The sequence below is a fragment of the Mustela nigripes genome, chromosome 5 (assembly GCF_022355385.1).
Source record: "Mustela nigripes isolate SB6536 chromosome 5, MUSNIG.SB6536, whole genome shotgun sequence".
Lineage (NCBI taxonomy): Eukaryota > Metazoa > Chordata > Mammalia > Carnivora > Mustelidae > Mustela > Mustela nigripes.
This window is the reverse complement of record NC_081561.1, coordinates 7591909-7616855: the sequence shown is the minus strand read 5'-3', so window position 1 is coordinate 7616855 and position 24947 is coordinate 7591909. Positions and strand designations below refer to the sequence as shown.

The following is a 24947-nucleotide window of genomic DNA, read 5'->3' as shown; positions in this document are numbered from 1 at the left end:
CATCCTTGCTTTCTGAAGGCAACTTAGACCAGTCTTGGAATAAAATGTATATTCACCCACGTCATAGATTTTAAGAGTTTTAGTAAAATTAATGCCACTGATGTTTTTCCTGCTAAAAATACATGGAATACTATGCATATTAAAGAGAATGTGGTGGCTTCTTGTCCAAGAAAATACGGAGTGGTGGATGATGCCAGTGCTGCACGAAGGAGGTCTGGAACAAGAGGTCGCAGAGGCAACACAGAGGACAAGGCCAAGGACCATCACCAATCTGGGTCACCTGGTCAAGGACATGAAGATCAAGTCTGTGGAGATCTGTCTCTTCTCCTGGCTCATCAAGGACTTTGAGATCATTGCCTTTTTCTTTCTGATTTTGGAGAGTATGCCTGTGTCAAGCAGACCCATGCTGGCCAGGCAACCAGGTTCAAGGCATTTGCCGTCATTAGATTTTACAATGGACATGTTGGTCTGGGTGTTAAGTGCTCCAAAGAGGTGGCCACTACCATCCATGGGGCCATCACCCTGGTCAAGAGCTCCATCATCTACACGCGGCGAGGTTACCGGAGGAACAAGATCGGCAAGCTCCACACTGTCCCAAGCAAGGTGACCAGCTGCTGTGGCTGTGCCAGGGCGCCTCCCACCCCTGCCACCAGAGGCACTAGCATTGTCTCAATCCCTGTGCCCAAGAAGCTACTGATGATGGCCAGTATAGATGACTGCTCCCCCTCGGCCAGGGACTGCACTGCCACCCTGGGCAACTTTGTCAAAGCCACTTCTGACACCTTTCCAAGACCTACAGCTATCCCACCCCTGGCGTCTGGAAAGAGACCGTGTTTACCAAGTCTCTCTATTAGGGACTCACTGACCATCTTGTAAAGACCCACACCAGTCTTCACATAGAGGCCCCAGGCTCCAGCTGTGGCCACCCACAGTTTTTTTTTGTTTTTTTTTTTTAATTAAATTTTCTATTTAAATTCAATGTAATTAGCATAGACTGTTCTTATTAGTTTCAGAGGTAGAATTTAGTGATTTTTTAAAAGCTTTTATTTATTTATTTGAGGGAAAGAGAGCACACAAATGGGTGCGAGGGGCAGAGGGAGAGGGAGAAGCAGACTCCCCACTGAGCAGAGACCCTGACATGGAGCTCTATCCCTCCCAGGACCCTGGGATCATGAACCAAGCTGAAGGCAGCCACTCAACCAACCGAGCCACACAGGCACCCCTAGAATTTAGTGATTTATCAGCTGCATGCAACACCCAGTGCTCATTACTTCAAGTGCCTTTCTTAATGCCCATCACCCAATTACCCTATCCCCCACCCACCTCCCCTCCAGCAACCCTCCAATTGTTCCCTAGAGTTAAGAGCCTCTTCCGGTTTATCTCCTTCTTGGTTTTCATCTTATTGTTCCTTCCCTTCCCCTATGTTCGTCTGTTTTATCTCTTACATTCCACATATGAGTGAAGTCATACATGATAATTGTCTCTCTCTGATTGATTTCACTTAGCATAGTACCTTCTAGTTCTATCCATGTCATTGAAATGGCAAAGCTTCATCTTTTTTGATGGCTGAGTAATATTCCATTACATATATCTATGTGTGACACACACACACACACATACACACATAGATATTTATCCATATCTTCTTTATCCATTAATCTGTCAGTGGACATCTGGGTTATTTCCATATTTTGGCTATTGCCCCCACATAATTCACATAAAGTGAATTGAAACTGGTAAAAAGAAGAATGTGGTAGATTTGTAAATACTACTTGGAAGATGTCATATGAGTATCGCTAGGTTAGAAAACTGAGTTACAAAACAATATGGACTGTAGTCCCCCCCTTATCTGCAGTTTCAGCTTCCCACAGTCAACCTCAGTCCAGAAGCATTTGATCCTCCTTCTGATATGTTGGCAGAAGGCTGGTAGGAGCCTAACGCTACATCACAATGCCGACATTCCTCACCTAACTTTATCTCCTCGCATACATATTTGATCATGTCACACCATCACAAGAGGAGGCAGGATGAGTACAGTAAGATATTTTGAGAGACCACATTCACCTAACTTCTGTTACGGTATATTCCCATAATTGTTTTATTATTATTAGTTATTATTAGTCTCTTACCATGTCTAATTTATAAATTAAATTTCATCATAGGTATGCATGTATAGAAAAAAACATAGTATATATACAGTTGGGTGTGGCTTCAGGCATCCACTGGGTTTCTTGGAACATATCTCCAAGATATGTTCATGGATAAGGAGGGACTACTGTATAGCATGATACAATTTTTATAAGAAAATAGTGTGTACACATATAAGTACCCAAATCTTTTCCTCACTCATTCTTTACTATCTCACTGTGCACCACAGTCCACACAGCAGCTCAAGGCAAACATGCAGAAATCAGTCACTCTTGATTCCTTTCCTTCCTTCACAACTTTGCTCTCTCTCTTTGAAGGAGGTAAGGGGAAAGTCACACGAACATTGACCTTGGGAAGTTTTATGAGCTTGAGGGAGAAGACAATGCACAAAAGAGAATGTGAGAATAAATTGGGATGGATGTTATGACTGAAGGAGAGAGAGCCCTGCTGGTTGGGGTGGTCAGAGAAGAGGCCTGAGGGGTTGAGCTGGGCTTGAGGAGGAAGTTGGTCTAGATGAAAGCAGGCAGAGGAGCAGACATGTGAGGGAAGTGGAGGGAATGAGTGTGGCATGTGAAGGGAGAGGTGCCACTACTGAGGGACAACTGGCAACATGCCTGTGTCCAGCCTCTCGGGCTGCCACAACAGAGTACCACAGATTGGGGGGCATTTAAACAACACACATTTATTTTCTCCATTCTGGAGGCTGGGAGTCCAGGATCCAGGTGTTGGCAGGACTGGTTTCTCCTGGAGCCTCTCTCCCTGGCTTTGCAGATGCCTTCTGCTCTCCAGATCCTCACTTGGTCTTCTCTCTGTGTCTATCTGTGTCCTAACTTCCTCCTCTCATAAGAACACCAGTCAGATTGGATTAGAGTCTACCCTACTGAATTCATTTTAATTTAATTGCCTCTTCAAAGATCCTGTCTCCAAATACAGTCGCATTCTGAGGTCCTGGGGGATAGGACTTTGATGTATGAATTTTGAGGGCACACAATTCAGCCAATCACACTGTCTGTGCCTAAGGTGTACCAGATGGCCAGGAAATGGGTGAAAAGCTGAAGAAATGTAACACATTTTAATGGCGTGTTTATGGTCCAGCAGGAAGTTTGCAGGACACATAAAGTGAGAAAGGTCATGGAGATCCAACCTCTAAGACACTCTTGAGCAAAGGAACACCATGATGTTGATGTCATTGTAAGCACATTCAATAGCAATGTTCTGCCGTGTGGTTTGGAGCAGAGGTGAGCCTGGGGCCAGACAGAGCAGGTAAAAGACCATCTCAGTCATTCCGGGTGTGGGGTGACAAGAGTCTTGACTAGGGGGGTGACCACAGAATAAAAGCTGGAGACAGATGGGGGATTGTTTCAAGCACCTGCACCCAGTTGATGTGGCCATGAGGGCCATATGCTGCCTTGAGAACAATGAGCCCTCTGGAAACTGGCTACCAAAACCTGCATAAGATGATTTCATAGGTCCTGGGACAACAATGACTCCAAACAATTCCTTCTGATTCAGGGCCCTCTTAATTTGTCCCCACCCTGCAACTTGGTCTACTCTGCACTTGAATATGAGTGGGCTGCACTAAGACAGATTCCTATTAGTTGGCAGAGGCATTAAATTCACTCCCACCATGTCTTGGATTTTGTGGTTATCTCCCCTAATCATACCTCTTGTACCTACAAGGAGCTCCCCTCCCTTCTTCCATACTTTTGGAAATTCTACCTGGCTTTCAAGACCTAATTCATATACTTACTTGTTCACACAACTCTCGGTGGTGCTACAGCTCCTGGGGCACTCTTGGCTGAGCCCTAATCACATGTATTTATACTACAAGATGTGTATGATATTAAATAAAGTATCATGCTCATGTTTGAGTTGTTTGGAACATTTATATGCCATGCAAACTCCCCTATGAGATTATAAACTCCTTGAAGTTATGAATTTGGAACTTCTTATGTATTTGTTATACTACAAAACCTAGTGCATATTAAGTGCTCAACAAATTCATGCTGAGACAATAGCCAACACCCCAAAGGTCCATGTAAATGGAGTTAGTGGATGAAAATAAGAGATAGAATATAAGCATATTCATTTCAATTCATAGACATGGTCTCTAAGTCCCAATCCCACCAGTTTGCTCTGCACTTCCTGAATACTGCTCAAAAAAGCATTAGCCCCAAGTCAGAAGAGATTCTTAAATCTCCAAAAAGAGCTTCATGGGTGGGAACTCAAAGTTGCCTCATCCTCATGTGTATAATGTTGATAAAAGGGTTGAGGGAACCAGACTCTTGGCAGTCTGCATCCAAGGAGATGATTAACCTGTCCTGGGAAGCAAGTGGGACTAGAACCTGTGATAAGGATCATGCCTGAGGGGAGCTGGCACCAGGGTGGCCCTCGGGGAGGAAGGCAGTTGTTCAAGTGCTCCTCAAGGGAAGAGAACAAAGGAAAATCAGCAAGGGTTTTTTGGAAAAATGTAAAAGTTGATTCTCAAGTGCATATGGAGTTGCAAGGAGCCATGAATAATGAAAAGAAACGTGAGAAAGAAGAGCTTATCACAAAACTTCAAAACTTATCACAAAAGTACAGTAATCATTTGAGTGTGGTGTAGGGATAAGGACAGACAGATCAACCAACAGAATAGAATGGAGTCTAAAGATAAGTTCATGTGTCTACAGTCAAACAATTTTCATTGAGGAAGCCAAGTCCATTCAAAGGGGAAAGAACAGTCCTATCAACAGATGTTGCCGGGGAAAATGGATTTCCTTCCATATGCAAAAAAATGAAGTTGGACCACTGTCATACACCATACACAAAAATTAACTCGGACAGATCAATGACCTAAATTAGAAGGTCTAAAACCATAAAATTCTTAGGAAAAAAACACAGGAGTAAATTTTTACGGCTTTGGATTTGGCAATGGATTCTTAAGTATGACATCAAAAGCACAGGCAACAAAAGGAAAAAATAGATAAATCAGATCTAGCCATTAAAAAATTAAAAAATTTTGTGCACCAGAGACATTATCAAGAAAACAAAAAGACAAGCTATAGAATGGAAGAAAATATTTTCAGATCGAATATCTGATAAAGGTTTGCTATCTAGATTATATAAAGAACTCCCAACACTCAACAAGACAAACCACCAAATTTAAGGAATGGGTAAAGGACTTAGACAATTCTCCAAAGAAGATACACAAATGACCATCAAGCACATAAAAAAAGGCTCACCATCATTAATCATTAGGGAAATGTAAATCAAAACCACAGTGAATTACCATCTCCCATCCATTACGATGGCCATTATAAAAAATGAACAAATAAAAAAATTTAGAAAACAACAAATGTTGGTGAATATGTAGAGAAATTGGAATGAGAATGTAAAATGGTGCTACCACTGTGAAAAACTGGTGTTTCTCTCAAAAAACTAAGCACAGAATTACCATATGACCCAGCAATTGCACTCATAGGTATAGACCCCAAAGAACTGAAAACAAGTGTTCAAACAGATACTTGTCCACCAGGGTTTACTGCAGCATTATTCAGTAGCCAAAAAGTAGAAACAACCCAAGTAATTAGCCACAAATGAATAGATAAACAAAACATTGTGTATATATACAATGAAATATTATTTGGTCCTAAAAAAAGGAATGAAGTTCTGATCCAACATGGAGGAACCTTGAAAACGTTATGTAAAAGGAAATAAGCCAAACACAGAAGGTCAAGTATTGTACGGTTCCACCTATAGGAAACATCTAGAATAGGAAAATTGAGAGACGCGGAAAGGATAATCGGGGTTTCCAGGGGATGGGAGTGGGGGAATGGGGAGTTATGGCTTAATGCTTATAGAGTTTCTGTTTGGATGGTGGAAAAGTTTTGGGAGTCAATAACGGTGATCCTTCTACAACATTGTGGATGTGCTGAATGTCATTGAATTGTACACCGAGAAGAGGGTAAGATGGCAAATGGTGAATTCTGTTATTTACCTCTATTTCACCACAATAAAAAAAAACGTATAAAGTGAAATGAAACAAGAGTCGGCAGATGCAAGGAGGAAAGAGAAATGCAACGTGGATATGGTGCTCTTCAAATGGTAGTTACTGGGACAGTGTATGGTGATGGCCAGCCTTTTGGTTCAAAGATACTTTATGCTAGGCACTACATACAAAAAAACTAAAATAAAATAGGCAGAGAAGACTTGCTCCAGCCAATGTGGGAGAACATTGACCCTTGAAGCTATGAGACTGACCCATGGGCTCTCTGGGCCACACCAAGATGCCAAGATAATGACTCTAAGGTCACTTTCTATCCCAAGTTTTATCATTCTGGTAGCACTTATTTCCTCTCTCATGCTGAAGCTAAAGTCCCCTATCAAATATGGGAGTATTACTTTAAAAAAAGTCTCAGCTAACAGGTGCCTGAAAACGTGCTTAGCTCAAAAATGTTTATTTTCCCAGCCTCTCCGAGGTGTCTGGGTGGTTCAGTCTCTTAAGCATCTGCCTTCAGCTCAGATCATGATCCCAGGGTCCAGGATCAATCCCCATGTAGGGCTCTCTGCTCAGCAGGGAACCTGCTTCTACCTCTTCCTCTGCCTGCCACTCTGCCTGCTTGTGCTCTCTCTCTCTCTGTCAAATAAATAAAATTTTAAAAATACATATTTACTCTTCCAGCCTCTCTTGTGCACAAAAAAAAAAAAAAAAGGAAAAAAGAAAGAGGCAGATGTCTTGCATACTTTTTAAAATTTACGTTTTAAGTCAAAACACGTCTGCTTTCTATTCTACAGCATTACAAACTCTGCTATCATGAGAGACAGTGACACAGAGGCATGCTCCCTTCATGATGGGATGTGACTTTAAGTCCTCCCCTGAGGGATTTCAGGGGTTCCCCAGCTTTATCAGGATAGCGCTGCTCTACTCCTCCCTCCACTCCTGGCACTGGCTCCCAGCACCTCAGTGTTGCAACCCGACTCTAGGATGCCATGAGCATCGAGATAAAGTCCTCTGCAGCGCTTGGCACACACCATCCAGAATCAAAATATGTCCATGGAATACAAACAATCTCAGCCCCTCTGAGCTGGGGAAAGAAGCAGGAGGAGGAGATTGGGAGGAGAAAAAGTGACCTCCGCAGAATACTAATGAAGTCTAAGCTCAATTTTAAGACGGGACACGTGTTTAAAAGAGAGCACACGTGACCCTTCATTTGCTTCAAGCTTCTTTGAATACATCTGCCCTTTCATCTGAATGATTTTAGACCTTCAGTTGGATCGGGAACCGATCTTCAAGGGTATCCACCGTAGAACTGAGGAGAGAGCTGCCTGCAAATCGCCCATGCCCTTAAATGTTTAAACGTCCTAAATGAAATAGGACACCTGCAGGGCGCTCAGCTGGCTCTGTGGGGAAAGCATGGGACTTGATCTCTGGGTCGTGAGTTCGAGCCCCAAACTGGGTGTAGAGATTACTAATAAATAAAAAAGCAAACTTAAAAAAAAAAAAAAAACCAAATGAAATAATCCACCTGGGAAGCATAAATAAGAAGTAATGAATCGAGCCATTATGATGAAAAATTGAGAGAGACTTAGAAAAAGATATATACGTCTGTGCAAGTGACATTTGGGTAAGTTTGATGTGATGGCTGGTTTGCTGACTTTTCTTGTGTGTTCATTGCTCTCTTCTGATTTAAATTGTACTGTGCCTACACCCCACAGCAGGTCCTAAATACTAATTGCTAAGAGACACTCTTGCGGGGAGATGGATTCAATTAGCATCACATCTTTAATGACCCGGCATATTACAAACTTCCCATGTATAATTATATATTTTACGGCATCATGCCATCCTACAGATAAACAAAAAACTTTGAGAACATTTACTAGCTTTTTCGGGAGTGTCCCCCAAAGGGTGTCATTTTCATTTGAACCAACCACTGAGATGGAGTAACTCCACTCTTGAGGTTGACTTGTGGAAGTACCTTCGTTCAGAAATTTCCCTCATGAGTTTTTTTTTCTCTTTTACCATAAAATTGCATAAATGCCTATCACGCCCACTTGTACAAGGGACAGCATTTATATTCAAATATATTCAAATCTGTATTTGAGCAAATACATATACAGATTTGAATCATTTGTATTCAAGTGATTCAATGATATACAAATTTGAATAATCCAGAGATTTTGTATTCAGGGAACTCAAGATAAATCATGGGGTATTGGCCTATGAGTAAACCATTAAAACAAAGTCTGACAAAGGCACAGAGAGCAGAAGTGGACAGGGGTTGGAGGGTGGTGATAGCCTTCCTGAGAAAATGGAATGGGAATATTGAACACTGGGTAGACATTTTCATGGCATACAGAAGTCGGGACATTGTTCCAGAAGAGTGAGCAGTGTGTGCCAAGACATGAACAGAGTGGCGGGTTTGGGAGAACTCCCTAGAGATCTAGGTTGCGATGAGAGGGAGGTGAAAATAAAAATGGAAAACTTGAGGTAAAGCCTAGGATTTTTCCTCATTACTTAATAAAAGATGTCACCACCCAGGCAATTCATCTTCATCTTAAAATACAAACATAAATTGGGTTATTGGATTGTAAAAAGTGATCGAGGTAGAATGAGCAGTCCTAGGAACAACCGAACCAAAAAATCTTCAAGCTCAGCTATACTCTTCTGAGAATCAGTAACCTCAAAAGAAGAATGTCTCTTGCCTTACCAACCCCCATCTCCATTTTTTAAACATTTTGTCAGTTTAGGAGTGCCTAGGTGGCTCAGTCGGTTAAGCATCTGCCTTCAGCTCAGGTCATGATCCCGGAGTCCTGGGATGGAGCCCAGAGTTGGGCTCCCTGCTCAGCACAGGGTCTGTTTCTCCCTCTCCCTCTGTTCCTTCCACCTGCTCATGCTAGCTGTCTTTCTCTCTCTCTTTATGGTGCATGGGCACACCCGAGGCACGCACCCACACACACACATACACACTCTCCCTCTCTTAAATAAATACATAAAATCTTATTAAAAAATTGTCCGTTTATTACAGGCAAGCCTGGCAGAACAAGGACAATCAGAAGTGGAGGATATTGGGGCAATTCCTAACGGGCCGAGAGACGCTGCTATTGGCAGCTGGTGTCCGGGGTCAAGACTGAGAAGGTGTGGGAGAATAAGGGGTGCGGGCAGGTAGATGTGAAGCACAAGGAAATGCAATCTGGAGAAGGGACGGTTTTTAGGCAATAGAGTTCTCTTCTCTGTTGCCTATTGGCTCTTCTGCAAGAAAGGCTGCTGCTGGCAGTTCTCATTCCACACCTCATTGCTTCCCCTGCTATGGATCTATTTTCTCTTCTAATGTCTTCCAGCACAAACATGTTTCTGGGTGCCTGGGTGACCCAATTGGTTGAGGGGCCAACTCTTGATTCTGGCTCAGGTCATGATCTTAGGGTCATGGGCTCCAGTCTCAGCAAGGAGTCTGTCGGAGATACTCTCTTTCTCCCTCAGCCTGTCTCCCCTCTCAAAATCAAGAATGTTTCTGCTAGTCAAGGTCTCAGAATGACGATTCCACACAAAGCTTCTAGTGTCTAACCTGAGCCACAAGGGGTTTCCTGCTTCTCATTCCCTGTCCCCCATCTACCCCCGCTACTTCCTACCAAAAAAAGATTAGAAATTCTCTCTGACCAGGCAGGGCAAAGTTCATTTGCACATTCAACAAAGTCCATTCTTTTTGTATAACAAACATAGCTTTAGGAAGTTATCATAGCATCTAATTGAAGAAAGGGATGAGGAAAGGAGATAGTATTTACAAACCTGCCTGTGTTACACTTTGGTGGGTACTCTCAACATATTATCTCGTTTAATCTTCTCAAAGTTCCTGTGAATGAGGCTCGATCAACCCATTTTACAGATACGAAAACAATCACCAAGTCCACAAACTCCAGCAGCCATCCTTACCCAGTCCAGTTTTTTTTTTTTTTTAAAGATTTTATTTATTTATTTGACAGAGAGAAATCACAAGTAGATGGAGAAGCAGGCAGAGAGAGAGAGCAAGGGAAGCAGGCTCCCTGCTGAGCAGAGAGCCCGATGCGGGACTCGATCCCAGGACCCTGAGATCATGACCTGAGCCGAAGGCAACGCAGTCCAGTTTTTTAATACAGTGGCTTAGGCAGGTCTCCAGCACAGGAGATGACTGATAAATGGTAGTACTCCACGGGATCCTTGTCCCGTGGAGTAGTCCTGACTGAGTTGACCAAGGTTTACCTCACTTTTCCTGCCCTGTGCTCTCATCCCAAGCCAGTTATCATGTCTCATCTCAGCACTCAAAACATATATTAATGGAGAACAGAAAGTTCTTCCTACTATCTTTGGCTCTCTAAAGGAAAAGTCAAAGTCTTACATGCATTTATTAATGGCCCACTTCTACCCACAAGGGGTTTTAAGTGATGTACCACAAAGAGGAGCACTTGGCTGGCTCAGTCAGTTAAAGCATGCCACTCTAGATCTCAGGGTTGTGAGTTCGAGCCCCATGTTGGGTGAGGTGCCTGCTTAGAATGAATAAATAAATAAATAAAGTGATTTGCCACAAAGATAGCTACAATAACATGACTGAGTATAAATAAGAATAAAATAATAGCATCATAGATAAAATAAATATAAGTAAAATAAAAGTTAATAACAGACAAGGAACAGAAAAATCATAAATTGCAGACTATAAGGAATTATATAGTTACTGTGATTAAGCCTGAATTTTTACTTTTTTGTTTACTACCGGTCAAACGGAAAAGGGAAACCTGGTCAGTTACATAGTTCTGATTGTTAAAGAAGAAAAGAAACTTTCTCAAGGGAAGCTTAGCTTTTCTAAAAATTTAGATTTAAAATATATACCTTATGTGTAATTTCATAGTCACGTCTACCCTCCCCAACTCATGATAGAGTACACACCACCCCTATCATACATTCTTATAGCAAAAGTGAAGCATTAAAGTAAAACTCTCTAGAAAAGGTTAGACCTTCTAAAACACATTGCATATCCATTATATACTGCTGTGTAACAAATCAGCCCAAAGGTCAGAACCACCACCATTTTATGTGCTCATTCTTCTCAGAGTCAGCAAACTGGGTTGAGCTTAGCTGGGCAGTCTTCTAAGTGTCCTCAAGCCTCATACTACGGAGGTTCTCACTTCACTGGTGTTGGATGGAGCTCTTCACTGGCAGCTCCCTAGGTGATTCTTGGACTGCGAAGCTTAAGAACCACCGGCATTGTGCATAACCCTAACTCACAACTCAGCGAAGGCAGTTTCTCCCAGGTGAAGTGAAGTTAAAAGGACTTTAAGAAAGGCCAGATCCAGGTGACCGAAAACAACAGTGAAAACGAACAGACTCGTATTTCCTGATTGCAAAACTTATGGCAAAGTTACGGGATCAAGTTAGTGTATGGCATAAGGATCGAAATATAGAACAATGGATTAAGAGTTGAGAGTCCAGAAATAAACCCTACTTTATAGCCAATGGATTTTCAATTAGGATGCCAAGATCTTTCAATGGGGAAAAAGAGTCTTTTCAACAAATGGCATTGGGACAACTGGATATCCACATGCAAAGTAACGATTCTGAACCCTCTTCCTTCCATCATATAGAAAAAGGAATTCAAAATGGATCAAAGACCTTCAGGTAAGAGCTTGATCTATGTAACTCTTAGAAAATAGCACAGGATTCTATACCATGACCAAGTAGGATCTATCCCAGGAATGCAATGTTGTTTTAACATCCAGAAATCCAAGAACAAAACTCACTATATTAATAGGATAAAGGACAAACAAACAAACAAACAAACACATGGTCCTCAATACCTATGGAAAAATCATTGCTCAAAATCCAATTATATTCATGATATAACCTCTTAATAAACTAGGACTCAAAGGAGGCTTCCTCAATATGCTACAGGGCATCTATGAACACTTGACAGTTATCACTATACTTATTAGTAAAGACTGAATATAGCCATGAAATACGATTCAACCTTAAAAGGAAGGAACTTCTGACACATGCTACAGCATGGAGGAAACTTGAGGACATTACGCTCAGTGAAATAAGCCACTCACAAAAAACCACAAATGCAGTATGATTCTGCTGATACAAAGCACCTAGAATAGTGTAATTTGTTGAGGCAGAGGGTAGAATGGTGGTTGTCCAGGGCTGGAAAGACAGGGAGATGGGGAGTTAGTGTTTAATGAGCACAGAGTTCCAGTGCAGGGAGAGTAGTAAGAATTCTGGAGATGGATGGCAATGACGTGTTGGAAAACATGCGACATTGTACAGTTGATGTGTATATTGTACATCACGTTGTGACAGTCGTACAATGTGAAGATATTAATGTTGCTGAACTGTCCACTTAAAAACAGTTAAAATGATTCATTTTATTTTATGACTTTTCTGTTTCACCACAAGTGAAAAAATAAAAATAAGTAAATACGACTGAAAAAAATTAATGTTTTCCCGCTGAGACTGGAAATGGGGAAGGATATTTTCTGTTGCCACCTTTATTCAACTAGACACCAATCTCTAGCAAGTGAAATACTCAAGAAAAAACAAACAGAAGGGTATACAGATTGGAAAGGAAAGAAGTATAACTGTCTTTGTTCACAGACAACATGATCCTGTATGTAGAAAATTCCATGGAGTTTCCCCAAAACCCACTAGAATTAGTAAACCACATCAAGTCTAGGATAAAAAGGCCAATACATAAAACTAATTGTATTTCAATATACTAACAATAAATAATCCAAAACTAAAATTATAAAACAATTGCATTCACAATAGCATCAAAAAAAATTAAATACTTGGGAATAAAGTTACAAAACAAGTGGAAGAACTATGCACTAAAACCATAAAACATTGCCAAGATATCTATCTAAAGATCTGAATAAATGGAGAGATGTACTATGTACATAGATTAGAAAGCTCAATATTGTTAAATGGGTGATCCTTCCTAAACTGATCTAGAAATTACATGAAATCCCTATCAAAATCCCAGCATTTTTTCATAGAACTGGATGACATGACCCCAAAAGTTATACAAAATGCAAAAAAAAAAAAAAACAAAAAAAACAGTCACCTGGGTGGTTCAGTCAGTTAAGTCTCTGACTCTTGATTTCCGCTCAGGTCATGATCTCAGGATCCTGGGATTGAGCCCCATATCAGGCTCTGTGCTCAGCAGGGAGCCTGCTGAAGGATTCTCTCCCTCTCCCTCTGCATTCCCCTCTCTATCTCTAAAATAAACAAATAAATCTTTAAAAAAAAGAAATGTAAAAAACCTAGAAAAGCCAAACCATTTTGAAAAAGAACAAAGTTGGAGAACTTACACTACCTGATTTCAAAACTTGCTATAAAGCCATAGACATTAAGACAGTCTTGTATTGGTGTAAGTACAGACAGATGGGTCAATAGAACAGAACAGAATATCCAGAAATAAACCCTTACCTTTATGATCAATTGATTTTCAACAAAGAGGTGAAGGATATATATGTCCTTCACATCTTTGTTCATAAATATAAATATATATATGAACAAAAATATATATATATGAACAAAGATGTGAAGTATATATATATATATCCTTCATATATATTCATATATATTATATATGTGTATATATATGCACATATATATATACACATAATATATACACATACACAGTTTAGAAAATATATATACACACACATATATAACATATGCACACACACATATATATAATATATATACACATATATAAGAACATATATATATCTTATATTTGGTTATATATATAAAAAAGAACAAAGATGTGAAGGATATATATATTTATATATTTTATTTTATTTTTATTATATATTTTCTTATTTATATATATTATATATGTGTATAATATATGTATATGCACCCTTAAATCACAGCATACACAAAATTTCATTAATAGACTTAAAATTTATGAACTAAATATTATCTATAAAGATGCCAAAATCAGGACACCTGGGTGGCTCAGTGGGTTAAGCCTTTGCCTTTGGCTCAGGTCATGATCTCAGGGTCCTGCGATTGAGTCCTACATCGGGCTCTCTGCTCAGTGGGGAACCTGCTTCCTGCTCTCTCTCTGCCTGCCTCTCTGCTTACTTGTGAGCTCTCTCTCGTCAGATAAATAAATAAAGTCTTTTTTAAAAAATGCCAGAATCTAAAAAAAAAAAAAAAAAAATCCTGACTTACTGCTCTTTGCTTTATTTCACTCAGGCAAATGAAGGAGGCTAAAGATGGGCCAAGTATCTTGCACGGCATTGTCTATTATTTTTAACACGTTTACCAATATTGTTGTTTCTGTGGCCAGATTTGTCGAGCTGAGTCCCTTGGCAGGAAAACCCCATCCCAGCACCCTGACAGACAGCTGCATTGAAAAGAAAGTCAGTGGGATTGTTATGTTGACCCTGAGATACTGAAAAATCCTAGATGGGTTCTAAACTCAGATTTTGTGTTATAGAAGAATAAGTTGTTTTCCATCGAGAGAATTTAATTAAGAGTTACACCAATAAATGCTCAAACGTAGCTGTAATCATTCACCCGAGTTTATTACGAAGACATCACAGGAAAGGAAGGGTTTACCCAGAGCTTTGGTTACTGTGTTTCTTAGGCCCAAAAGTGTTGAGAGGATCCACAAAGCCCCAGGTCAGCAGCTGTGGTTGGGGGGATTTTACCCACGAGGTTCCCAGGTGGGTATAATGTATGTCTCTCCAAAGAGCCTGGAACATTGCTGATCCAGGACTGAGCCTGCCTCCCTGAAATGCCTCCGAGGCAAGCAGTCCCTCAATTAATCTTCTCAAGGCTTCAATAGATCTGAGAAATGAAAGAACACAGTTCTCTCTCAAGAAAGACCTGCAGGTTTGCCCATGTCTTCTGGATCCCTTCCAGTTTCTGAGGAGACTTTCTTTCTTGCAAGTCTGGAATGGGTGTGGAAAACAGCAAGGCCCTCTTCTCCACCAGTGACAGGATGTGCGTTTGCTTGCCGACACAGGCAGCCACCTGTAAGACCAACACCTTGTTTCTTTTGTTTGGAGATTTGGTGTGAAGCAAAGCAGGTCCCCTTCCCAGGAGCCTAGTAAGAGGGAATTTGTATTTAAAACAAGGATCTGTGCCCCAAATACGATTTCCCTCTATCTCCCTACCAACCCACAAACACTCATTAAAACTAAATTTTAAGATTAGCCATGCATGTCTTTAAAGGATTAAACTCCCCTCTTAGCAAATTAAACTTAAAAACTCTATTCGGGTTACTAGTGACCTTTCTTCTTTTTAGAATATGTCATTCTCTCATCAGAGACATCAAATCTTCTTCTTTTCATGAATAAAGATGTCAGAATTAAGGGGTGCTGGGCGGGGCAGTCAGTTAAGTGTCCGACTCTTGGTTTCAGATTGGGTGATCTTAAGGCTGTGAGATAGAGCCCCAAGTAGGGCTCCCCACTCTGCGTGGAGTCTGCTTGAGATTCTCTCTCCCTCCTACTTGTGTTCTCTCTCTCTCTCAAATAAATAAATAAATAAATCGGGTTTTTTTTTTAAGTCACAACTAAGATTTAGAACTCTTAATATTTGTTTGTCCTCACGCTATAATTTCAAGATGAAATTATCTATTACATTAAAGAAGTCATTTTCCAGTATGGTATGTGTGCGCACGCGTGCACACACAGACACACACACACACCTGTCTCTCTCAGATCTATTCCTCAATTATATGATAAATAGTTTGGAGAAAATGACAGGATTATTCCCAGTTTGTGACAAAGTTAAGCTTGGCGTATGATCCCTGCTTATCCAGTGTTATTTCTGGATATTTCTCCTACCAATATTCAGTTTCCTACCATTTAAAAAAAAAATACAACATTATTCTCATCATCCTGCCCTTTTCTCATATTTCCTTTCATGTTTTAAAAATAGCATTTTTGAAAGCTGAAAATAGAGCTACCCTACGATCCAGCAATTGCACTACTGGGTATTTACCCTAAAGATACAAATGTAGTGATCTGAAGGGGCACATGCACCCAAATGTTTATAGCAGCAAGGTCCAGAATAGCCAAACTATGCAAAAAATCTAGATGTCCACCAACAGATGAATGGATAAAGAAGATGTGGTATATATATAAGCAATGGAATACTATGCAGCCATCAAAAGAAATGAAATCTTGCCATTTGTGACAATGTGGATGGAACTAGAGGGTATTATGCTGAGTGAAATAAGTCAATTGGAGAAAGACAACTATCATATGATCTCCCTGATACGAGGAAGTGGAGATGCAACATGGGGGGTATGGGGGTGGTAGGAAAAGAATAAGTGAAACAAGATGGGGTCAGGAGGGAGACAAACCATAAGAGACTCTTAATCTCACAAAACAAACTGAGGGTTGCCAGGGGAAAGTGGGTAGGGAGAGGGTGGTTGGGTTATGGACATTGGGGAGGGTATGTGCTATGGTGAGTGCTGTGAAGTGTATAAACCTGGTGATTCACAGACCTGTACCCCTGGGGCAAATAATACATTATATATTAATTAAAAATTTAAAAATTTTTAAAAATAAAAATAAAACTAGCATTTTTGGGGTGCCTGGGTGGCTCAGTTGTTAAGCATCTGCCTTGGGCTTAGGCCGTGATCCCAGAGTCCTGGGATTGAGCCCTTCATCGGGCTCCCTGCTCAGCGGGAAGCCTGCTTCACCCTCTCCCTCTCCTGCTGCTTATGTTCCCTCTCTCGCTATCTCTCTCTCTCTGTCCAATAAATAAAATAAAATCTTTTTTAAAATAGCATTTTTTCAGATTATAAAATTAATACTGTTTGTTATAAAATTTTAAAATATGAAAAGTTATGAAGAAGAAAATCAGGTTATAACACCTATTCTCCTGAAGCTGTTTCAAAAAATTGAAGCAGAATGAAAACTTCCGGACTCTTTCTATGAAGCCAGTATTACCCTGATCCCCAAACCAGGCAAAGACCCTACCAAAAAGGAGAATTTCAGACCAATATCACTGATGAATATGGATGCTAAGATTCTCAACCAGATCCTAGCAAACAGGATCCAACAGCACATTAAAAGGATTATCCACCATGACCAGGTGGGATTCATCCCTGGGCTACAAGGATGGTTCAACATTCGCAAATCAATCAATGTGATAGAACAAATTAATATGAGAAGAGAGAAGAACCACATGGTCCTCTCAATCGATGCAGAAAAAGCATTTGACAAAATCCAGCATCCATTCCTGATTGAAAAGCTTCAAAGTATAGGGATAGAGGGAACACTCCTGAACTTTATAAAATCTATGAAAGACCCACAGCAAATATCATCCTCAATGGGAGAAAGTTCACAGCCTTCCCACTGAGATCAGGAACACAACAAGGATGCCCACTCTCACCACTTTTGTTCAACATAGTATTAGAAGTACTAGCAACAGCAATCAGACAACGAAGAGAAATAAAAGGTATCCAAATTGGCAATGAAGAAGTCAAACTCTCTCTCTTCACAGATGACCTGATGCTTTATATGGAAAACCCAAAAGACTCCAACCCCAAACTACTAGAACTCATACAGCAATTCAGCAATGGGGGATACAAAGTCAATGTACAGAAATCAGTGGCTTTCTTATACACTAACAATGAAAATACAGAAAGGGAAATTAGAGAATAGATTCCATTTACTATAGCACCAAGAACCATAAGATACCTGGGAATAAACCTAACCAAAGAGGTAAAGGATCTGTATTCAAGGAACTACAGAACACTCAAGAAAGAAATTGAAGAAGACACAAAAAGATGGAAGACCATCACATGCTCTTGGATCAGAAGAATAAACATTGTTAAAATGTCTATACTGCCTAGAGCAATCTATACTTTTAATGCCATTCCGATCAAAATTCCACCAGTATTCTTCAAAGAGCTGGAGCAAATAATCCAAAAATTTGTATGGAACCAGAAGAGACCCTGAATCGCAAAGGAAATGTTGAAAAACAAAAATAAAACTGGGGGCATCATGCTACCTGATTTCAAGCTTTACTACAAAGCTGTGATCACCAAGACAGCATGGTACTGGCCTAAAAACAGACACATAGACCAGTGGAACAGAGTAGAGAGCCCAGATATGGACCCTCAACTCTATGGGCAAATAATCTTTGACAAAGCAGGAAAAAATATACAATGGAAAAAAGATAGTCTCTTCAATAAATGGTGCTGGGAAAACTGGGCAGCTATATGTAGAAGAATGAAACGCAACCATTCTCTTACACCATATACAAAGATAAACTCAAAATGGATAAAAGACCTCAACGTGAGACAGGAATCCATCAGAATCCTAGAGGAGAACATAGGCAGTAATCTCTTCGATATCAGCCACAGCAACTTCTTTCAAGATATGTCTCCAAAGGCAAAGGAAACAAAAGCGAAAATAAACTTTTGGGACTTCATCAAAATCAAAAGCTTCTGCACAGCAAAGGAAACAGTCAAGAAAACAAAGAGGCAACCCACGGAATGGGAGAAGATATTTGCAAATGACAGTACAGACAAAAGGTTGATATCCAGCATCTATAAAGAACTCCTCAAACTCAATACACACAAAACAGACAATCATATCAAAAAATGGGCAGAAGATGTGAACAGACACTTCTCCAATGAAGACATACATAGGGCTATCAGACACATGAAAAAATGTTCATCATCACTAGCCATCGGGGAGATTCAAATTAAAACCACATTGAGATATCACCTTACAGCAGTTCGAATGGCCAAAATTATCAAGACAGGAAACAACATGTGTTGGAGGGGATGTGGAGAAAGGGGAACCCTTTTACACTGTTGGTGGGAATGCAAGTTGGTGCAACCTCTTTGGAGAACAGTGTGGAGATTCCTCAAGAAATTAAAATAGAGCTTCCCTATGACCCTGCCATTGCACTACTGGGTATTTACCCCAAAGATACAGATGTTGTGAAAAGAAGGGCCATCTGTATACTCCAATGTTTATAGCAGCAATGGCCACAGTCGCCAAACTGTGGAAAGAACCAAGATGCCCTTCAACAGAGGAATGGATAAGGAAGATGTGGTCCATATACACTATGGAGTATTATGTCTCCATCAGAAAGGATGAATACCCAACTTTTGTAGCAACATGGACAGGACTGGAAGAGATTATGCTGAGTGAAATAAGACAAGCAGAGAGAGTCAATTATCATATGGTTTCACTTATTTGTGGAGCATAACAAATAGCATGGAGGACATGGGGAGTTAGACAGGAGAAGGGAGTTGGGGGAAATTGGAAGGGGAGGTAAACCATGAGAGACTATGGACTCTGAAAAATAATCTGAGGGGTTTGAAGTGGCAGGGGGGTGGGAGGTTGGGGTACCAAGTGGTGGGTATTATAGAGGGCACAGATTGCATGGAGCACTGGGTGTGGTGAAAAAATAATGAAAACTTTTATGCTGAAAATAAATAAAAAATAAATTAAAAAAAAAAGAAAAGAAAATCAGGTTAACCATAATCCCTCCACCAAGGGTTACTCTTGTTAATATTTTTGGTGTATTTCCCTTTTGTATTTTTAGTTATGACTCCTCCCCCCCCAAAAAAAAATTACATAGCAAATAAATCTGAGGCAATTTTCCCATTCTTAATCCATATCCATTTGGCATAAGACCACTTACGTTTGGTCTTGAGTTTGTCCCACACTGTCTCCAGCCCTGATATTTGGGTCCCTGCCTTGTGTTCTGTTTCTCCATCCACCCTGACCCTGAGTTCCTCAGCTGGGGCCCCACTTACACTGGATTCCAGGTTTGAGTTTTGACTATTTGACTTCAATGCTGTTTGACCCCATGGGCCTTTGGGAACGTGAATTCTCAAGGCAAAAACTTCATGTATCTCTGTACCCGATATAACAAAAATCAAGTAAGACTTCATGAAAATCTACATTCTTTATTATTTTTGCCGCTTCTGAAACTAACTTAGAGTTTTACTTTGCCTTTTCTTTTTTAAAGATTTTATTCATTTATTTGAAAGGGAAAGAGAGAGAAAGAGTACAAGCAGGTGGAGAGGCAGAGGCAGAGAGAGAAGTAGACTCCCCACTGAGTAGGGAGCCCAACGGGAGCCTTTATACCAGCACCTGGAGATCATGACCTGAGATCTTGACCTGAAGATGGTTAACCATCTGAGCTACCCAGGTGTCTCTTACTTAGCCTTTTTTAAAAGCAGGCATTTCCAAAGACATGACATGCTAGAGAGCAGGCACCACGCTCATTTATAACTCCAGCACATGCCCCATAGCAAGTGCTCAATAAATGACCACTGAATGCTTAAATGACATTGAACTCTTGCTTCCTGTCTGAGGAAATATAATCAAAGCAACAGTAATGACTGTGGTCAGTGTCTCTGCATCCTTTATCAGCCAGAATCACTGAGCTTTAATCACTTAAACTTCTCCGTTCCTCCAGGCAGGGTCTCCCTTTCTTGGCCACTGGCCTCCTCCTCCTCCTGCCACCTTCATGCCTGCTGCTTCCCCCCTCCCTACCTCCCACCTCCTCATATGGACTGAGTTCCCTGGCAAGTAGAATGAGGTACCCTAATGTGGTTCCCATTGCCTTCAATTAGCCTTCAGCGACAGTCTTCATCAGCCTGTAGGTGTCTGCCACGCTATTCCACCTGCTTCAAGAGAGCTAAGAGCAAAGCCTTTCCACCCTCATACAGTGAGAAAAGGACAGGTGAACAGTGAGGTCATTAACAGAAAGCTATTTTCAAAAATTTTTAGGACAATTGTGACCTCTGATGAGTTACCTATGTTGGTAACTCAGTAGTCATGGGGCATCTGGTTGGCTCATTCAATAGAGCATTCGATTCTCCATCTCATGGCTGTGAGATCAAGCCCCACATTAGGCATGGACTCTATTTAAAAAAAATTTTTTTCCTAAATACTAAAAAACAACAACAACAAAAATAACTCAGTGGCTGCATCACATCGTCTGTGGTTGGAGAGGACAGAGCTGCGAAGGGGACAGGGATGGGGAAGGGGAGAAACACAAGAGGGGCCTTGCAAGACTCAAAATGAGACTGACCACAAACTTGGGCAAATAACTTCACCTTCCGCACCTAAGCTTCATCCCACCTTTAAAGTATCACCGAGAGACCCTAGAGATTTTATTACATCTTTTGATTCATCCAGTTATTTAAATTTGGGGCCCAAATTGCTTTTTGATAAACAGAATCACATTTTTAAATATTGCTGCTTGAAAGAACCCAGACATCTCACACCCATTAAAGTGACCTGGTTAAGAAAGAAAGAAAGAAAGAAAGAGAGAGAGAGAGAGAGAGAGAAAGAAAGAAAAAGAGAAAGAGAGAAAAGAACATGTTGGTGAGGATATGGAGAAACTAGAACCAAAACATTATAGTGGTTTCTCAAAAATGAAACATAGTATTACTTCCGGATACTAGAGTTCCGCTGCTGGACATTTACCCAAAAAGAATTGAAAAGAAGGACTCAAAGAGGTATTTCTGCACCCATGTTCGTAGCTGCATTATTCTCAATGCCCAAAAGGATGGAAATAACCAACATGTCCATCCACAAATGAATGGATAAATAAAATGGAGTATAATATTATGTAGTCTTAAAAAGAAAAAAAATTCTAGAAGAAGAAGAAGAAGAAGGCAGAGGAGGAGAAGGAGAGGAAGGGGGAGAGGAGGAGGGGGAGGAGAGGGGAAGAGGGAGGAGGAAACCGACACACAAGGTCTCTAGAGTAGTCATTCATAGAGACGGGAAAGTAAAATGGCGTGTGCTGGGAGATGGTTATTATTTTTTTTAAAGATTTTATTTATTTATTTGACAGAGATCACAAGTAGGCAGAGAAGCAGGCAGAGAGAGAGGAAGGGAAGCAGGCTCCCTGCTGAGCAGAGAGCCCGATGCGGGGCTCCATCCCAGGACCCTGAGATCATGACCCAAGCTGAAGGCAGAGGCTTAACCCACTGAGCCACCCAGGCACCCCGGGAGGTGGTTGTTTTTAACAGGTGCAGGGCTCCTGTTCTGTAAGGTCAAGTTCTGGAGACAGATGGTAAAAAAAAAAAAAAAAAAAAAAAAAAAAGGAGCCCTGAATGAGTCCCTTTGTTTTTTGTTTTTGGGGTTTTTTTTGCTTTTTGGGTTTTTTTAAAAGATTTATTTTATTTTGTTTTATTAAAGATTTATGTATTTGTTTGTTTCTTTATTATTTGAGAGAGAGGGAGGGAGATGAGGAAGTGAGAGAGAGAGAATCCCAAGCAGACTTTCTGCTGAGCTCAGAGCCCAATGCAGGTTTCAATCCCACCATGTCCTTGAGCTCATGACCTGAGCCCAAATCAACATCAGACACTAAACTGACTGAGCCACCCAGGTGCCCCTGAATGAGTCCCTTTGTAAAACCAAAGTATCCTGTGTAACGTGAGGAATCACAGCTTTTCCTCCTAAGCTGTTTTGGGAATTCAGGTTTATGTGTAAACCTAAAGTCAGTCACCCCTGAGATGTTTTGCTCTGCGAGCAGCCTGTCTGCAGTCACTTCTCCAAGAAGATTCTGTGAGAGCCATTCATATACCAACATTTGATTTCATACTTTTCTCTAAAGAATTACTTTGAGAGTCATGGCCATTCACTCACTTCCAGTGCTACACAAAGGGCAGCTTACTAACATCATTCTGTCATTGCCGCCACCACAGGGAGATGAGGGGACATGGATACACGACCCTCCCCCACCCCCACACACAAGACAGAAGTGAAGTGAGAAATTCCTGCTCCTCTCAGCCTGCGGTGGGAATGCTGGGTTGGGTGAATAATGGCTCCGCTGGCCACAAATGAAGCTTCCTCTGACTCATCGGGTAAATGAAGCTGCTTTATCTCCCTTGCCCCACCTACCTGCCTTCCCCATCCTTTCCTCCGGAGCAGCCAGGGACTGAGATAAAAGTGAACGTGCTGGACTCCTAGTGCAAGAAGGCTGCTGGATCAGGAGCGGGCCCAGCCCTTGCAGCATGGCCCCAATAACGCCTAGACCGTGCCTTTCATCCGAGGACCTCAAAGTCCTCAAGAGCATAAGCTGGTGAATCCTGGTGCAGGCCCTGGGAAATGATCTGGGCTATTTCCAAGTCAGAGAAACTAAGGCACAATGGGGGCCACGGTCGCACTGGGTATCAGCACAAGATCATGGTCCAACGAGAACTCAGGACTTCCATGTTATTTTTAACCACTACCCTCCCTCCTGCCTTTTTTTTTTTTTTAATTTTTTTGGAATCGAACTCACATATTCTAATGGGTGAGAAGAAAAGGAATAACAACTTTGTACAAAACGTAATCTGCAAATAACGCAGTGATTTAGGACATCTCAGAGAATCCCTGTTTGTGTTGCTTAAGCTTTTCTGCCTGAACGTCCCTGGGAGTGTCTCCCCTTTTGGAAAACCTTATTTCTCAGGATGCCAGGGCTCTTTTGGAAGGCAGTCACCCCAGGCTGTAAAACTGAGTATTTCCCCAAACCGCGCACTGTACAGAAGAGTCATGTGGGGGATCTATTAAAATGCAGAATCCAATCCAATAGTCTGGGTGGGGCCTCAGATTCTTGATCCAAGGACCACACTTTGAGTAGCAAGGAGCTAGACAGGGCAAGCTGCTCTCAGACAATGCCCTTCTTGAAAACGAACACTTGGAGCCTATCCATTCCCCCGCAACACACACACCCCTCAGCACCAGCTTTCTGGGCGCTTAATTATTCTGAGTCTTTAATCATTCTGAGTTTAATTATTCCCACTCTTTCGAGCCTAATTTGCAAACCATGCCAAGGTTGGCACATCGAGGCACTGGAGGGAGGTGAGAGAGTGGTGGTTGTTTAAAGCTTAAACAAACTAGAGAGACGCATCGTCTCTGATCATACTTAACCTTAGTTAACAGACACCATCCTTTAAAAGCGTGGGACCACATATAATTGTGTGCTAAGAGCATTCCAAGGCAACACTCCGAAAAAAGGAGAAACATTAATAGGAGGTCACTTGGGGGTGAAAAGAAAAATTACTCTCCAACCAGCCATCCGGGGTGTCTCAGGTACATAGTCCAGACACAGGAGAAGCTGAGCTGGGGATACTTATCAGTGTTTGACTTGACCTTTCGCCTCTGCAGTGTTATTCCTGGCCCCCACTGTTGTCATGGTAACGCTGATAACCCGGTGAGGCTTCTCCACGCCTCCGGAATGTGGGAGTCCTGCGAGCAGTCTCCGTGTTTGGGTCTCCCAGCCTGTAGACGAAGAGGCAGTTGAGGCCCCGGGGCACAATTTCTAAATGATAAGGTGTATGGCAAAGTCTCCATTCTTCGCAGACACCGCAGAGTTCAACCCACCATGGTCAGAGACGCGCGGGAGGCAGCCGCTGCCGGAGGAGCCTTACCCGGGTTTCTGCTGACCAGACATCAAGGATCAGAGCAGAGTGTGCCTCTGGCAACGTCTACAGCCCGCGGGGCGGTCCATCCGGTGTCCGCCCCCCCGCCGGGGAAGGGGGTTGGGGGATGGAGGGAGCAGCCCCTCCAGCTCTAGCTCCCGCCCTACAGATTCTCCATCTTTCCCTCTCAGCCTGGCAAATATTTCACAAGTCCTGAAAAGGGCAGATCATATTGCAAAATGTATATGCCAGCTTTCTCAAATATCGCCATTAAATTTTGAAAGAAATCCATGTACAGGTACAGTTAAAATGTTGGCCGTGTGCTCCTTCCTGGTCCTCTTGGTCCTCCTCTTTCCAGAGCTGATCATCATCGTGACTTTGCAATTTGTCATGTCCCGTGTTCTTTATCCCCTCACTCGACATGCTGCATGA

The 24947-nt window shown here is 41.5% G+C and overlaps 1 pseudogene; it reads left to right on the top strand.

The window, feature by feature from the left end:
- Nucleotides 1-268: 268 nt before the first annotated feature.
- Nucleotides 269-24947, top strand: LOC132018522 (small ribosomal subunit protein uS5-like; annotated as a pseudogene).